This window comes from Acinonyx jubatus, chromosome E1 (genome assembly GCF_027475565.1).
Source record: "Acinonyx jubatus isolate Ajub_Pintada_27869175 chromosome E1, VMU_Ajub_asm_v1.0, whole genome shotgun sequence".
NCBI lineage: Eukaryota > Metazoa > Chordata > Mammalia > Carnivora > Felidae > Acinonyx > Acinonyx jubatus.
The window spans coordinates 9,841,889-9,860,999 of NC_069397.1; the positions used below are offsets into that span (position 1 = coordinate 9,841,889).

Consider the following 19,111-nt stretch of genomic DNA (forward strand, 5'->3'; position numbering starts at 1 on the left):
TCCGAGAGCTCCAGAATTATCTGAACATTCTCACAAAACCTGAGGTCCACGAATCCTGCTGCTACAGATGGCCCCGTGATGATGAGATTGCCCGTAACAACATGGAAGAAATTCTGTGGAGGTAAACCAGCAAAGTGTGTTATATCTACGCTCACCAAGAACTGCAGTCATCAGGGCCGGGCTGAGCTTAGTCACTGCTGGAGTTAGCTGGAGTTTAATTGCTATTATACCAGATAATAGGTGTGAAAAGCAGCCCCCTAGCTCTTTCTTGGCAGAGGAAGTTTTCAGAGCCTCACTGAGGCTGAATGCCCCGGGGTGCACTGTAATGCCACACCCCGCATATGCAGACGTTGCCTTTCTAATGACAGATCACAGTAAGGAGCTGTGGTCAGGCAGTTTAGAGCTGGCCTTCCCCTGTAAGAGCTGTTATTACAACTGTGGCCCCGTGCCACTCTGGCAAACACTGCTGCCTTTGGTGGCCCTCCCTCTTTGCCCTAAAGAAATCAAGAGACAATGCATGGGACCTGTTCTCACTGAAGAATATCCATCCTCCTGGGGGTTGGGGGAATAAAGGTACCTAACTCATGGGGTTGGGGGCACCATGGCCCAGACACAGGAGGCGGTAGTGGATGGGACTCTACAAGTGACGAAACTCCACCTCAGCCTCGCTCAAGCAAAATGGCAACTTACTGGCTTGACTAACTGGAAAGTCTAGGGATGAATTCAAGCTGGCTTCAAGCCAGGAGACCTGGAGGTGCAAACGTCATCGGGACTTTCTTTTCATCACCTTTCGGCTCAGCTTCCCTAGGTTCCATTCCTTCAAACACCGGGGCTCTTAGGATGGGAAAGGCTTTCCTGGAGGCATTCCATGATAAAGATTCCAAGTCTTCAGCATTCAAGACCTTGGGAGAGAGGCACTCCTCAGAAAGGAAACTTAACGTTGACAACACTGTCCAGAAAGACCTGGGTGACTGACAGCCCCACGAGTTATAAGAAGAGCAGTTCCCAAAAGCAAAAACACACACACACAAAAACAAAAAAAAAAAACACCCAAAATGCTACACAGGCAAAAAGATACAAACTAGTGCCTTGGATTAAGCCATTCATGTGATTGTGTCTTACTTCCCCAATTTGATTGTAAATCTATTTATAGAAGGATGTACACAAAGTGTTAAGTGTGGTTATCTCTGATATTGTGGGTCATTTATTTTTTAAACTCACACTGTATCTTCTAAACTTTCTAAAAATAGGGGCGCCTGGGTAGTTCAGTCAGTTGGGCATCAGTTCAGCTCAGTCATGGTTTCACTGTTTGTGGGTTGGAGCCCCGCATCAGACTCTGTGCTGACAGCTCAGAGCCTGGAGCCTGCTTCAGATTCTGTGTCTCCCTCTCTCTCTGCCCCTCCCCTGCTCACACTCTGTCTCTCTCTCTCTCAAAAATAAAAATAAAACCTTTAAAAAAATTTAATTTTCTAAACATAATAAAAATTATTAAATTGTATAATAACACAATACATTTTAAGTTTATTTTTGAGAGAAGAGACAGAGCTTGAGTGAGGGAGGTACAGAGAGAGAAAGGGAGACACAGAATGTGAAACAGGCTCCAGGCTCCAAGCTGTCAGCACAGAGCCGGAGCTTGGGCTCAAACTCATGAACCACAAGATCATGACCTGAGCTGAAGTTGGACGCTTAACTAACTGAGCCATTCAAGTGCCCCAATAACACAATACATTTAAAGAAGTTATTGCATGCTAAACAAATCCTGCTTACAAGCAAAAATATATATAGAATATCTATGAATAAATCTGGTAAGAAAATTACAGTCACGCCCCACCCAAATCTACAACATTTTACTGAACAACAGAAGAGAGGACTGGATGAAAAAATATACCATGATATTCCAATTAAATATTCATTCTCCACAAAATAATTGTATAAATGTATTATAGTTCCGATGAAAATTCTAATAGGTGTGAAAAATGCTCTATATTTCTTTTTTTTAACTTTATTTATTTTGAGAAAGAACGTGTACAAATGGGGGAAGGGCAGAGGGAGGGAGAGAGAGAGAAACCTAAGCAGGGTCCACACTCACCACTAAGCCCATTGCAGAGCTCGATCCCACAACCATGAGATCGTGACTTGAGCCAAAATTGAGTCAGACACATAACCAACTGAGCCACCCACGTGCCCCAAGAATTTTGATTAAAATAAAGATCGCATTACTAATCTAAGGATAAAGAATGGATTGTTTTTAAAAATGGTATTGGGAAATTTGGTTAATCATTTGGGGAAAAAAAAAAAAGACTACTACCTCACACCGTATACCCAAATGAATTCTGATAAACATTTAAGTGGAGGAAAAAAATAAAAAGAAGCATTATAAGAAGTAGAAGAGAGGAGACTGTATCTGAACCTGAACAAGGTGAGAAAGGCCTCTGAGCCCACACACAAAGGCAGAATACATAAAAAAGAAACAGATTTGACTTTGAAGATAAAAATCTTTGGGGCCCCTGGGTGGCTCAGTCAGTAAAGCAACCTACTCTTGATTTAGGCTCAGGTCATGATCTCACGGTTCATGGGTTCGAGCCCCATGTCAGGCTCTGTGCTGACACTGGGAGCTTGCGTGAGATTCTTTCTCTCTTCCCCTTTCTCTGTTCCTCCCTAACTTGTGCTCTCTCTCCCTCCCTCTCAAAATAAACAAAAAAAATATTTTAAGGGATGCCTGGGTGGCTCAGTCAGTTGAGTGTCTGACTTCGGCTCAAGTCATGATCCCACAGTTTGTGGGTTCAAGCCCCACGTTGGGCTGTGTGCTGACAGCTCGGGGCCTGGACCCTGTGTCAGATTCTGTGTCTCCCTCTCTCTCTCTCTGCCCCTCCCCTGCTCACATTCTGTCTCTTTCTCTCTCTTTCTTTCAAAAATAAATAAACATTAAAAATAATTAATTAGGGGCGCCTGGGTGGCTCAGTCGGTTGAGCGGCCGACTTCGGCTCAGGTCATGATTTTGCGGTCTGTGAGTTCGAGCCCCGCATCAGGCTCTGTGCTGACAGGCAGAGCCTGGAGCCTGTTTTGGATTCTGTGTCTCCCTCTCTCTGCCCCTCCCCCGTTCATGCTCTGTCTCTCTCTGTCTCAAAAATAAATAAACGTTAAAAAAAATTTTTTTAATTAAATAAATAAATAAAAATTTAAAAAACCAACCTCTGTTAATAACAAAAATCCTGTAAATAAAACATAAATGCCAATGACAAGATGAGACAAACATCTCTGCATAACCTTTGGTTCAGTTATTCTATTTGTAGGAATGTATCCTAAGAAAATAATCATGAATATATACAAAACTGTATGCATGGCAATTATGAGTTTATCCTTGGTTATAACAATGACAACAAAGGAAATAATTAAAAGTCTAATTGATTAGATTATTGTAGGTAGATCCATGTAATTAAACATTATGCAGCCATTAAAAGTGATACTATATCTATGGGGCGCCTGGGTGGCTCAGTTGGTTAAGCATCTGGCTTCAGCTCAGGTCATGATCTTGCAGTTCATGAGTTTGAGCCCCCACGTTGGGCTCTGTGCTGACAGCTCAGAGCCTGGAGCCTGCTTTGGATTCTGTGTCTCCCTCTTTCTGCCCCTCTCCTGCTCATGCTCTGTCTCTCTCTCTAAAATAAATAAGCATTAAAAAAAATTTCTTTAAATATTCCTTATGATGTAAATGTAAAAATCCTTAATAAAATACCAACAAACCAAATCTAGCAACACATATAAGGACTATACACCATGATCAAGTGGGATTTATCCCAGGAATTCAAAGTTGGTCCAACATGTGACAACCAACCAATGTAGTACACCATATTGATAAAATAAAGGACAAAACCACAGGATTGTGCACGAATAGGTGCAGAAAAAGCACTTGATAAAATCCAATACACTTTCATAATAAAAATACTTAACAAACTAGGAATAAAAAGGAAACTCCTCAACTTGACAAAGGCCAAACTACAAACATCACACTTAATGGTGTAAACCTAAAAACAAAACAAAACAACAAACAAACAAAAAAATTGTGCAAACCTGAAATACTTCCTCTAAGATCAGAAACAAGATAAAGATGTCTCTGCTCTCACCACTTCTGGTCAACATTATAGCAGCAGAGTCTTTAGCCAGGGAAATTAGGCAATAAAAAGAAAGGCACCAGATCAGTAAGAAAATTATAACTATATCTATTATCTCATGATCATATATGCAGAAAAATCTCAAAAAAAATCTACAACAAAACAGAGCTAATAAACCTGTTCGGCAAAGTTGTAGGATTCAAGATCATTATACATAAGTCATTTTCATTTCTATATACTTGCAGTGAACAATCCAAAATATTAAGAAAACAATTCTATTTATAACAGCCCCAAAAGGAATAAAATACTTAGAAATGTATTTAATAAGATATACGCAATAGTTGTACACTAAAAACTATGAAATATTGAAAAAAATTAAAGAAGTCTTAAATGGACAGACATCTCATGTGCATGTATTATAAGATGGCAATACTCCTCGAATTGATCTACAGATTCAACACAATCCCTATCAAAATCCCAGCTGCTCTTTTTGCAGAAATTGATAAGCTAACTCTTTAACTCGTATGGAAATGCAAGGGACTCGGAATAATCAAAACAATCTTGAAAAGAACCAAGTTGGAAGACTCATACTTCCAAATTTTCAAACTTACTACAAACTATAGCAATCAACACTGTGTGGTATTGACACAAGGAGAGACATAAGCAGGTCAATAACACAGAACTGAGAGTCCATAAAGGAACCGATGCATTTATGGAAGTTGATTTTTGACAAGAACGCTGAGACCATTCAATTTGTCTTTTCAACAAATGATGCTGGGGCAACTGGATATCCATATACAGAAGAATGAAAGTAGATTCCTATCTCATACCACATACAAAAATTACCTCTAAAATGTAACAGGTAAAAATATAAAAATCTTAGAAGAAAACATTAAGTGTAAAACTTCATGACCCTGGATTGGCAATGTTTTCTCAGATATTAAACACAAGCAACAAACCAAAAAGTCTATAAATTAGACTTGATAAAAAAAAAAAAAAACCTTTTGTGCTTCAGAGGGCAGTGAAAATATAACCCACGTAGTGGAAGAAAATGTTTGCAAATCATATATCTGATAAGGATCTATTATCCAGAATATATAAAGAACTCTTACAACTCAATAATAAAAGGACAAATAACTAAAAATGGGCAAAGGATTCAGACAGACATTTCTCCAAAGAGAATATAAAATATACAGATGGTGGGGCACCCGGGTGGCTCAGTCAGTTAAGAGTCTGACTTCGGTTCAGGTCATGATCTTGTAGTTCATGGGTTCAAGCCCCATGTCAGGCTCTGCGCTGACAGCTCTCTCTCAAAAATAAATAAACATTAAAAAATTTTTATAAAAAAACCACACACTTGGGGCACCTGGGTGGCTCAGTCGGTTGAGCATCCGACTTCGGCTCAGGTCATGATCTCATGGTTCATGAGTTCGAGCCCTGTGTCGGACTCTGCTGACAGCTCAGAGCCTGGAGCCTACTTCAGATTCTGTGTCTCCCTCTCTCTCTGCACCCACCCCACTCATGCTCTCTCTCTCTCAAAAATAAATAAATGTTAAAATAAATAAATAAATAAATAAATAAACGTTAAAAAATTTTTTTAAATGGGAGTGCCTAGGTGGCTCAGTCAGTTAACAACCCAACTCTTAATTTTGGTTCACATCATGATCTCACAGTCTGTGGGATCGAGCCCTCGGTCAGGCTCTGCTCTGACAGTGTGCAACCCTCCTGGGGTTGTCTCTCCCCCTCTCTCACTGTCCCTCCCTCACTTATGCACATGCATGCTCTCTGCCTCTCCAAATAAATAAGCCTTTTGAAAAATGACTGTTCTTGGCAGTCCTGTTGAAGATCAGTAGGCTATATATGCATGAACTTAACGTCTCAGGTCTCTGTTCTATTCTATTGGTTTATACATCTGTCTTTATGTCAGTACCATGCTGTTTTGATTACTGTAGCTTTCTTATATATATATATTTAATTTTTTTAATGTTTATTTACTTTTGAGGGGGGGAGGGGCAGAAAGAGGGAGACACAGAATCCAAAGCAGGCTCCAGGCTCTGAGCTGTCAGCACAGAGCCCAACATGGGGTTCAAACTCATGAACCACAGGATCATGACCTGAGCCAAAGTCGGACATCTAACTGATTGAGCCACCCAGGGTCCCTGTTTTTGTATATTTTTAAACCAGGAAGTGTGATGTCCCCAGCTTTGTTCTTCTTTCTCTGGATTGATTTGGCTATTCGTGTTTTCTTTGTGGTTCCATATGAATTTTAGAATTGTTTTTTCTATTTCTACAACAAATACCATTGGGATTCTAATAGGGTTTGAAATGAATCTGTAATGGGGAAAGGACAGTTTCTTCAGTAAATGGTGTTGAGAAAACTAGATAGCCACATGCAAAAGAATGAAACTGAACCCTTGTACCATAGATAAAATCAACTCAAAATGGGTTAAAGAATTAAACATAAGACCTGAAACTCTAACACGCCTAGAAAAAACAAGGCAAAAAACCTTCATGACATTGGTCTTGGTAATGATTTCATCAATATGACACTAAAGCCACAAGCAACAAACACAAAAATAATCACAACCACATCAAACTAAAAAGGCTTCTGCACAGCAAAGGGAAATAATCAACAAAGTAAAAAGGCAACCTATAGAATGGGAGAGAATATTTGCAAACCATAAATCTGATAAGGGGTTAATCTCCAAAATAGACAAGGAACTCCTACAACTCAATAGTGAAGAACAAAAACAGAAAACCTAATAACTGATTAAAAGATGGGCTAAGGACTTGAATAGACGTGTCTTCAAAGACACACAAATAGCCAACAGATATGTAAGAAAACGATCAACATCACTAATCATCAGGGAAACGTAAATCCTAATCTCAATGAGATATCTCACTTCACACCTGCTGTGATGGCTATTATAAAAAACATAAAAGGCAAGTGTTGGTGAGGATGTGGAAAAGTTGGAACTCTTGTACATTACTGGTGAGAACACAAAAATGGTTCTGCCGGTATGCAATAGTATATGGAGGTTCCTCAAAAATGAAAACTAGAACTACCATATGATCCAACAATTCCACGTCTGGGTATTTATCCAAAAGAACTGAAATCAGACTCTTTAAGACATATTAGTACTCTCGTGTTCATTGTGGCACTATTCACAATAGCGAAGATGTGGAAACAACCTGAATGTCCATTGACAGATGAATGGATGAAGAAGATGTGAGATACACACACACACACACACACACACACACACACACACACACACACTGGAATCTTATTTAGCTTTCAAAAGAAGGAAATTCTGCAATATTTAACAAGCTGGATGAAACGTGAGGACATTCTGCTAAGTGAAATAAAGGAGTCACAGAAAGACAAAAACTGCATGATTCTCCTTACCTGAGGTATCTAAAAGAGTCAAATTCATAGAATCGAAGAGTGGAATGGTGGTTGCCAGGGGCCGGGGGAAAGGGGAAATGGGAAGTTACCAATCAATGAGCATAAAGTCTTAGCCAAGCAAGATGAATAAACTCTGGATGTCTGCTATACAATACTGTACCTATAGGCAACAACAATACTGTATACACTTAAAAATTTGCTAAGAGGTTAGATCTCATGTTAAATACTCTTATCACAATAAAATAAAATTCAAAAAATAAAATAAATTACAAAAAAGGGTTATCTCCGGTTGGTAGTATTAACTTCCATTATGCTTTAAAGATTTTTCTACACTGGTTGCAATGAACACATAACAGGTTTACAATTTAAAAAATACTATTTAGGGGCAGGCGCCTGGGTGGCTCAGTCAGTTAAGCATCCAACTTTGGCTCAGGTCACGATCTCACATTTCGTGGATTCGAGTTCCACATTGGGCTTTCCCTGTCAGCACAGAGCCCCCTTCAGACCCTCTGTTCACCACCACCCCCCACTGCTCTCTCAAAAATAAATAAACAAAAAATTAAAAATAAATAAGTAATATTATTTAGGCATAAGAACTATTATCTATCACAAGAGCATTAGACTCTATTTGTGACTGATGGCTTATATTGCAGAAACTAAGCTCATTTGACGCAAAGAAGATTTGTGTGTGTGTGTGACCCAAAGACTTCTTTTTTGAGAGAGAGAAAGAGAGAGAGACCTCATGTGAGCAGGGGAGGGGGGCAGAAGGAGAGAGAATCCCAAGCAGGCTCCATGCTCTGCGTGAAGCCCAATACAGGGCTCGATCCCACGACCCTGGGATCACGACCTGAGCTGAAATCAAGAGTTGGATGCTCAACCGACTGGGCCACCCAGGTGTTCTAAGACTTCCTTAATTGTAGAAATAATTAAACCTCGGATGAAACATCCTTTGCAAGGACTGAAATCTCTACTCCTGGACTGTCTAGGAAAGAACAGGGTCAGACGATGGGCTACAATGGCACGCTGAGGAGTTCATTTGCACAGAGGCTGGGCAGTGTCAGGGTGGTCTAGCTCCAAGAGCTGGATGGAGGAGTCCGGACCAATGCTGAAGGAAACCTCTGTGCAGGCTGAGCTCCTAAGTGCCTCCGTGGGAAACCCGCCAGCTCTCTACAGAACAGAATTTCCTAAACCTTAGCCAAAAATTGAAGCCTAAAAATGTGCTGTTTTGCTCTTGCAAAATAAATTTATCAACTCTAAAAATAACTAGGACAAAGCCAAAAGATGAAAGCCACTCTGAATGGGTTTCAAACAGATGTGTGACAAATTTTTGCAAAGACTGTCAGGAGTCAGACCCTCAGGACTCTTGCATTAGCCGGGAGGTACCCAAGAGAATCTGTTATTATTATTTTTTAATGTTTATTTATTTCTGAGAAAGAGAGAGAGCATGAATGAGGGAGGGGCAGAGAGAGAGAGGGACAGAGGATCCAAAGCGGGCTCTGTGCTGACAGCAGCAAACCCAACCCTGGGGCTCGGATTCATGAACCATGAGCTCACGACCCGAGCCGAAGTCAGAGGCTCAACTGACTGAGCCACCCAGGTGCCCCCAAGAGAATCTGTTATGATGCAGGGTGAAAGGACATGCTCCCAGGGCAAAGGTGGTGAAGATCTTCATGGGTCTCTAAGCTTCAGCAGCAGCAGCAGGTCAGTGCTTATTACTGGAAAATCAGTATAAATAGCCAGTGTTTATCTGATGAGTCGGTAGATCGTAATGAACATGCTAGTCTACTAAATACAATCTGAAACGTGACATCTGCATGTAGTATAGAAATATATTGCACTTCTTTGTAAATATCTATAAAGCCTGACCATAAACACTCATTCTGACTAAGAGGAGCTTGACTTCTATGTTAACCTAACCATCTCTTTAGAGGACTTTTTAATTTCGTTCTAAAACATAGCATTTCACTGTGAGAAATTACACAGAGAGAAGTAATTACGGAGGGAGACGCACTGCCCTGGGAAAGTGGTGGTTAGTGAAGTTGGCCTTCTTATGAGCCGCGAGGCAAGGTTCATCACATCCTTCCCAAGAGAACATAAAGGGGAGGACCTTTCTGTAAACGCACAGTTGGGAACGAGAAGTTTGTTGGCTTACAAGTTACCATATGCTATGTTTTCTTTTTTTCATAGTTGTATGTTTTTTTGTTTATGTTTATTTACTGATTCCTTTTGAGAGAGAGAGAGAGGGCAAGAAGGAGAGGGGCAGAGAGAGAGAGGGAGAGAGAATCCCAAGCAGGCCCCACACTGTCAGCCTGGAGCCCCACGCAGGGCTCAAACTCCCGAACTGAGAGATGACGACCTAAGCTGAAGTTGGACACTTAACCGACTGGGCCACCAGGTGCCCCTGATACATTGTTTGTTTGTTTGTTTGTTTGTTTGTTTTTTAAGAAAAGCCCTGCTGTAGGGGTGCCTATAGTCAGTCGGTTATGCTTTGACTCTCGGTTTCGGCTCAGGTCGTGATCTCACGGTTTCATGAGTTCCAGCCCTGAGCCTGCTTGGGATTCTCTCTCTCCTTCCCTCTCTCTCCACCCCTCCCCCGCTCATACTGGCTCTCTCTCTCTCAAAATGAACAAACTTAAATTAAAAAATAAATTAAAGAAAATCCTTTAAAAACAAAACAAAACAAAACAAAAAAAACACTGCTGTAGCACCGGGTTGATTCACATGCCTGAATCCTGAGACATCACATAGCCACGAGGTGAGTCTGGCTCCAGAGATGGACCTCCCCCCACACCCCCCATGGTCTTCCCTCCTCAGCACTGACCACCTTCTGCTTCTAGTGATACACCTGCCACCCACACTGCACTTCCCTCCTGAGCTGTGTGAAAATGCTGAGTGAGGCTATGCATATGTTTGAATTTGTTTAATTAGCCAGGAATAGGGAAGCAGCGACTCTTTTGGTTTCCAAGCAGATGTTCAACTAATTTTGGGAAAGAACAAGGGCCCCAGAGAGTCTGAAGAATGACTCAGCTTCAGTCCCTCACAAGTTCCGTGGCACCTGGGGACATGCCTCTCCGCGGACTCTCCTGCCATCAGGATTCCGAATCTGCAAGAGCCCTCCCAGACCTCCGGCTGCTCTTCCCCCAGTCGTCTCGCTACCACACTCCCTCCCAGCCTGGTCTGCTCCCCAGTCTCAGGTTCCCTTCCTCCCCTGCCAGACTCACATCGCCCCCACCCCCACCCATTCTGAACCCCAAGATCCTTCCACCATGCTCCTCACCAGTCCCTGGATGCCTTTACTGCAGCCCTGCTCAGCCAGCCACCAGTCAGGGACTGCTATGTTCCCAGCCTGGGTCTCCCAAGGGAACTATAAAGACAGAACTCGCCCGAGGCCACGTGGCCCTTGGTATCTCCGAGCCACTGATGTGTTTCACTCTAACTGGCTTCTCGCGGAGCCTTCCAAAAAAGCATTTATTTTAAGAACATCTCAGTCAAGTTTAATTCAGAAAGGGAGGGTCATTAGCTTGACTGTGAGCACAGGTCAGGCACTATTCTCCAAGTCAGCCGTATCATTAACAAAGCTGATCTCTGATCTCCATCAGTCTGATTCCTGAACTATATTTGTGATGGCAGGGGTGGGGAAGAATGATGCCGACAATTCTTTTCCACACCCCCAGCAACACCCTTTGACCTCTGGTCCCACCTTCCTCTGTGTGCAGGAAGGGAAAACTAGATAGCCTTCCCTAAATCCACAGAAAGTGGAAGGAAGAAATGAATACAGTTAGAAGCAGCAGTTAATGAAACGAAAACATTTTTTAGAATGGTCTTGAAGATTAAAAAAAACTAAAATTAAAAACAAGAAAGAGGACGTAATTACATACGTGGCTTTGTAAAACTAGGCGAAACAGATAATTTTCCAGGAAAACACAGATTACCGAAATTAACTCAAGAAGAAACAAACAGTCCCATAGAAAAAGGGCAAAGGGTAAGAAAAGGCAATTCACAAAAGGAAAAATACTGTAAACATGAAAAGATGCTTAGCCTACCTAGCATCCAACAAACACAAACTAAAGCAATAACATATTTTTAAAAGTCCATTGCATGGATGAATACATTTGCAAGGGATAAGAGTGTTAGCAAAAATGTAGGAAATACACACTTGCACACAGTTGTGTGTGTGGCTCCTTGGATGCAGCTGGGAGTAGAGATTGTAAAGAGGGACTTCTCATATTTTACTCTATTTCTATATTTGAATTTTCATTAAAATATGTTTTTTTGTATTATACCTGAAATTTTATTTTTTTAATTAATTTATTTTTTTAATGTTTGTTTATTTTTGAGAGAGAGAGGGAGAGCGAGCGAGTGGGGGAGGTGCAGTGAGAGACCGGGACAGAGGATCCAAAGCGGGCTCTGTGCTGACAGAAAATGGTAATTTGAAATAAGGCCATAGGTTGTAAAATACTTTATGGATCTGAAACATAGTAAGTAAGAAAAGGAGAAAGAGAAAAATAAGCAGCAAAGTGCAGACTGGATACGATATAGAAAACCACACGGGGCGCCTGGATGGCTCAGTCGGTTGAGCCTCCGACTTTGGCTCAGGTCATGATCTCCCAGTTCGTGAGTTCGAGCCCCACGTCGGGCTCTGTGCTGACAGCTCAGATCCTGGAGTCTGCTTTGGATTCTGTGTCTCCCTCTCTCTCTGACCCTCCCCAACTCACTCTCTGTGTCTCTCAAAAAATGAATAAACGTTAAAAAGAAAAAAAAAAGACGAAAACCACACATGCGAAAATATTAGCTCCCTCAGGGCAAAAACTCTGTTCCATTCACTGCATATCCCTCTGACACAGCATGTCCAGCACAGAACACTTAGTAAATGCTTGTTGAGTGAATAAAAGAAAAATGGGACTAAAGAATATCAAAATGTACTCTGGGAATTTCAAGTTTAAAAGAAAGAAATGAAACAACTTTGTTCACATATATTTCAACAATTTGAAATGTAAAATTATTTTGGGGGTGCCTGGGTGGCTCAGTCGGTTGAGCATCCGACTTCGGCTCAGGTCATGATCTCGCGGTTCATGAGTTCGAGCCCCACATCGGGCTCTGTGCTGACAGCTCAGAGCCTGGAGCCTGCTTTGGATTCGGTGTCCCCCACTCTGTCTCTGCCCCACCCCTGCTTGTGCTCTGTCTCTGTCTGTCTTTCAAAAATGAATAAACATAAAAAAATTTTTTAAATTATTTTTGCTGAAATCCTGTTATACTCAATATAACCATTAAGTTGGGATTTATGCTTGTACTGGTCATTTTCCTGCAGCTGACCTTCAATTAAAAGAATGTGGGGGCATCTGGGTGGCTCAGTCAATTAACCTTCTGACTCTTGATTTCCGTTCAGATCATGATCTCAAGGTTTGTGAATTCGAGCCCTGAGTTGGGCTCTGTGCTGACAGCATGGAGCCTGCTTGGATTCTCTCACTCTCTGCCTCTTTCCCACCCGTATGCATATTCCCTCTCTCTCTCTCTCTCAAAAATAAATAAACTTTAAAAAAAGTAAGGTTAAAAAAAAAGAATGTGCTTCATCTTGATTAGTCTGGTTACTGTATTTTCACGATGTTTTCGTAATATTCATGAGCTGGTATTTATATTTGTTAAAATTCACAGTTTTCACCTTTTTTCTATTTTGTAGCATTATGTAAGTTCAGGAAAGTTAATAAAGCAAAGTGGCTCACTGAAATGTAAAAGTTGGGTTGAGAGTGATATAAATAGAACTCTTAACAATGATAAGGATCATGATCGAATGAACTCAAATGCAAGATGGAGAGATCTCTGCCCTCTGTGTCAAGTGGTATGCCATATAGGCTGTTAAAAAGGGGAAGCGCAGGGGCACCCGAGTGGCTCAGTCGGCTGGGCATCTATCTGCCTCTTGGTTTAGGCTCGGGTCATGACCTCATGGTTCCCACCTTGGGCTCTGTGTTGACAGTGCAAAGCCTGCTTGGGATTCTCTGTCTCCCTCTCTCCCTGCCCCTCCTGCTCTCTCTCGCTCTCTCTCTCTCTCAAAATAAATAAATAACCATTTTTAAAAAGGGAAGTGCAAATAAGAGGTATAATGGCAAAGACTGAAAAATTGGAATTTATTGGGCCATTCATCCATTTGCTCCTGAGGCTAGAGCACTTTATTGTTTTCGGGAAGCTGCTGGAACGGTAGCAGTAAACCATGTTGTGCCTTCCATGTCGCCATCGAAGTGCAACGGCCTCTTTGGTAAACCAACCAAGTTCTTCCTCAAGGGCAGAATAATGTATCTCAGTGCCAAACTGAATCATTCATCACCAAAGGAAAAGACTGAAACTACCAAGGCATCCTTTAAAGTTGCACTCCTCAGACATAAAACACACGCAGGCACACACTAAGGAAATGTTTTTGTTGTTGTCGTTGTTGTTGTTTTAAGAACAGCCCCAAGGTTAATGATACATGTTTTGGTCAGAAAGACAACAGAACAAGATATTAGCAAAACTCCTCTATCAAATAACACACTGGACACCAAGGAATACCAATGGCAGGCCATACGGAAGAGGAATTGTGAGCTGGAGTGAGATCTGAGGCAGATAATTTCAATTTACCATTGACTGAAACCTCTGAGCAGGGTATGAATGAGTACCTTTCATGTCTGAGGCTCATATTCGAGGGCTAAGGTCCTCGGTGGAGAAGGACCCAGGGGCCTGCGCTGATGGAGGACCTGGTAGGAGTCCAGCCAGGAAGAAAAGGAGCTGTTACACACAGTGTAACTGAACACCAGTCTACACCACTGCTCTTTTTCTCGCAGGAGGGCTGCTGATCTGAATAATCTGATCTTCATTTAGTAACTGAAAAAAGGGATACACATTTTGAATCAAACTACAGCCATGGCCAATCTGTCTTTTCAATGTGAGGTGGGACGCTGAGTACCAGGGTTTGTTTTCTACTCGAATATACAGGCTGTTAAGGGGAAAGGCACTCACATGGGCATTAGAAATGAGGAACAATATAAAACTGTTTCTTCATGGCATCGAGAGTGCCGGTAAAGACCATTTCTGTGATCTCAAATGACTGGCTGACATCGTACATGTCCGAAATCAATATTTAGAGCAGCCTGAATCTTCGCCGAAATGTCACGATTTCTTTTGAACGCTCAGATGTTAGGGTAACTTGATAGGATCAAACTGCAATGCAAGTACCTAAGTCGCCATGAGTTTGACCTCCCCAGCAGTTGGCAGTTTTCATTACAAATTAAAGAAATTTGGGGCACCTGGGTGGCTCAGTTGCTTGAGCGTCTGACTTTAGCTCAGGCCATGATCTCACGGTTCGTGGGTTCCGGCCCCGCGTCAGGCTCTGTGCCGACAGCTCGGAGCCTGGAGCCTGCTTCGGATTCTAGGTCTCCCTCTCTCTCTGCCCCTCCCCCACTTGCTCTCCCTGTCTCTCTCAAAAATACATAAACATTAAAATAATTTTTTAAAGGAATTAAATGAAATTTTCATATGTCGTTGCGTATTTGAAAATGACACTGAAATGTTGCAAAGCAATATAAACAAGCATTTTTGTGATGGCTGAACCCTCTCCTGCATGAGAGATAGGAGATAAAGCTGGAAAGCGAGACAGGGATCAGACCTCAAACAGCTTTGCCTGCACTGCTGAGGTGTTTGAACTTGGTAACCCCTAGTCTGTGAGGACAATTTAAGCAGAGACGCAAAATGATCAGAATCCCATTTTAGAATGACTGCTCTGACGGCAGTGTGGAGGACAAATACAAGGGAGTAGAGCCGGAAGCGAGGAACCTGTTAACAGGCAATTTTAACGGTTCAGACGAGAAACAATAAATCTAAGAGAGTGACAACAAAATTCAAAAGAGGCTGAATCAAAAGATACCTAAATGGAAATAACAGGACTTGATCACCAGTCAGATTAGGATTCGGATTCAGGGGAGGAAGAGGGAGTTTCCTGGTTTGGGCACAACTTGCTGAGATTTACCATGTGTACTACTTCTCTATCACTGCGTAACAAATTACCCACAGTTTAGCAGCTTAGAACAACCAATGTTTATTACCTCACAGTTTTTGTAGGTTAGGAATCTAGGAAGGGTTCAGCTGGGTTGTTCTAGTTCAAGGCCTCTCATGAGGTTGCAATCAAAATGTCAGCTGGGGCCACATCACCCAAAGGCTTGACTGGGGCTGGAGTTCCAAAGAGTTCACTCACATGCTTAGCAAGTAAGTGCTGGTTGTTGGCAGGAGAGGTCAGTTCCTTTCCAAGTGAACCCCCCTATAGGGCTGCTTAAACATCCTTCTCATGGCACTTGGGTTCCCCCAGACCAAGTGATCCAAAAAACAGAGAGCAAGGAGGAAGCCACAATATCCCTAATAACCCTGAAGTCTCAGACCACCATTTCTGCCTTATTTCATTCATGAGAAGAAGGTCACTAAGCCTAGCCCACATTCAAGGATAGGGGAAGTAAGCTCTGCCTCTTGAAAGGAAAGGTATAAAGAATGAGTGGATATATTTTAAAATCATCATATCTCATAAGTGGACAATGTGTTCAATTCATGCTGAATTGGAAATGCTTAAGACATTCAGTGGAAGTGTCCAGCAAGGGGATGAACATACCCCTACAGAGTCATTGTTCAATTTAGCAAGAATAAAATATAGTGGCACCTTGGCGGCTCAGTCGGTTGAGTATCTGACTCTTGATTTTGGTTCAGATCATGATCCCAGGGTTGTGGGGTCTTGTGTTGGGCTCCATGCTGAGCATGGAGTCTGTTTAAGATTCTCTCCCCACCCCACCCCCCCCCGCTCTCAAAAATAAAACTAACTTTAAAAAATTTTTTGAAGAATAAAGTTTATAGAGTGACAGAGTTAGAGGGTCACAGAATTAAGGAGAAAATGAAAGATAAAGGAAGCAGGGTCAGCCTAAGTTCACCATGAAGTCAACAGTTAGAGATCAGAGTAGGGGATTTTCGTGGGCAAAGGTGACAAAGGTCTTGGTAGAATCCCTTGTCCACTGACTTGGGCCAGAGGAAGGACCTCTTTACTTGAGAGAGAAAGAAAAGAGGAGAGAATGGGTGCTATCTAGTGTGCTCCTGTCTCCAGGGAAAATAGATAAGCAACACACCATATGTTAGAAATATAGATGTGACCCCTTGAGGAACATATCTCAAATCAGTTTGTTATCCCAGCCTCCCTACCTTCTCGTGTTGTAGGAAGATCCCTGCTATGTCTCCCTGGCCTGTTGTAGGCTTGTCATTCTGACTTACCTGCTTTCCTCTTCCCGAACCTCTCATAAACCCTACTCCTCCCTGGGGATGGCATCTGATTGGGCTGCTTCTCAGACAAGTATGACTTCAGCTTGTCCTCAGAATCTCCCCTTTGAGAAGTACCCATCAGTAGCCCTGACGGACTTGGTATCTTGGAGCCCTGCCCTGCTCCCAGTCTGCGGCCTAGAAGGATCCCTGCCTGGATCCCTAGTGGTATGGATGAGATGTTAAAATGTCTCTGAATCGTAGTCGGTCATATTCCTCAGTGTGGAACAGGTGAAACTGTGCTAGCGCTCGTGTTTCCGAACTGGAACTCCACTTTAGCGTCTAGATTCTTTGACGTAGTGCCTTCCAGCTCTACTAAAATTTGTTTTAAGATGATGTTAAACACAAATGTAGTTCCTTTTCTGCTTTTAATGACCTCAGCAAAATTCGACCAACAGTAGATGAACATTGAACCATGACAATTCATGGAAAGGAATGCGCGGATACCAGCAAGTCCCCATTTTAGCCATTACCATGGTGACAACGTGGTATTAGACACGGATGGTAATAGACACGTGGTAAGAGACAACGGATGGCTATTTAAAGGGGCCGTTCTTCGAAACGCCTTATTAGGCCCACGATATTAAAACTAATGAAATCATGGAGAAATTTCTTATTTTTGCAGTTTTAACGAAGAAGGTGTTAAGCTAGTAATACTTTAGCTACTATTTTTAAAGCAACGACTATAGGTCAAACACTTCTCTAGGATTTGTTGCTTCAGTTGTCACATTTGATTCTCAAAAAGCCACGGGAGGCCAGGTATTATTTTTTCTCCTCAGGGCAGCTGAGGAAACTAGGGATAGAAGAGGTCAGGTAATTTGCTCCAGCTCACACAACTGCCATGTAGAAAACCTGAGATTTGCGTGGGATCTCACCTAAGTCCAGGCCTTTTCCATTATCCCACATCACCCCTCTAATAAATGGTAACAAGTTGTAAGTATGACGACATTGGCCTCTTACTGGATATTGCCCGCAAGGTCATTCACTATCATACCACCCTGCTTTATTTTCTCCATAATAACTGATTACAACCTGGAATTTTATTATTTATTGCCTGTCTTCTCACTAGATCATAAACTCATTGAGAGCAGGTTCCTTGTCTCTTTCATTTCCCACTGGCCACCAGTACCTAGGATTTTATCTAGCATAGAGCAGGTAATCAGAAAGTGTTTGTTGAATTAAAAAAATGAATGAAAAAGTTCAAAGCAAGAAAAAGCACTAAAACAAATGCTTATATAAACATTATGTTTTTTTTAAAAAAAGAATTTGACAAGTTTAAGGCAGAATTTAAATTATGATTGCTTTAAAGAAATGCCCAACTGCTTATTTGGGAAGTGCTGTGCTATATTTTCCCATGCACTATTTCAGTAAAGCAGTCAGCAAACCTGTAAGATCATAATAACAATAACATTTCTATAATTCTGAAATTGTGCTTATAAAGTTCCTCTTTACCAGCTCATGCATACATTAATCTAAAAATTAGTAGTAACTTTTTTTTTTCCTGAAGAATACCCACGGCCAGTTTAACTAAGGGAGGATAAAGCTTCCCATATGAGCTCGAGTTAGTGTCAACATATTCCAGAACAAAAAAAATCCTAATATCCTCTGCCAATCCTGCAAATTTATTTCCTGTATCACTGGGGGGCCAGAGTAAGAGAATGTAGAATGATCAACCAAAAGTCCTTACTTTTATCAGCAAAATCAACCCAAAGCACATAAATAAATGTGTGTCCTAACACTGAATTAGCAGAAGAATCACGTAAAACATCTTACTATGAAGATACTACTAAATTCATCAACATGATTTCTCTCTGAAGTAATTCTATTGAATTAGTATTAAAAAAAATTGTAGGCCTAAATTTTTAAAAGTTTGATACTAGTACATGAATAGACAAAGAGATCAACAGAATCGACAAACCACGAATTAGGCCCAACTACATATGATTTTAATTTAATATATGAATAAATATATTCATATATATTTAATGAATTTAATATATGATAAAGGAATATACATATATTTAATATATGATAAGGAATTTAATATATGATAAAACTGATATTCCACAGGAAAGGATGAATGTATTCAATAAACAGTATGAGACATTTGGACAGGCATCTGGAAAAAACAGAGTTGGACACCCTACTTTACTCTTTATACCAAAAATGATTCCAGCAATACCAAATATTTTAAAGAAAAAAACTAAAATAATTAGCAGAAGAAAATGCAAGAGAATCTTTAAAGTCATAATATGGAAGATCTTTTAATTTATAATAT

General features: G+C 41.2%; 1 protein-coding gene across 8 annotated transcripts in view; it reads right to left on the reverse strand.

Moving 5' to 3' along the window:
• Nucleotides 1-19,111, reverse strand: part of SPECC1 (sperm antigen with calponin homology and coiled-coil domains 1) — a 336,294-nt gene that overhangs the window by 280,185 nt on the left and 36,998 nt on the right. The gene's annotated exons all lie outside the window — the stretch shown is intronic.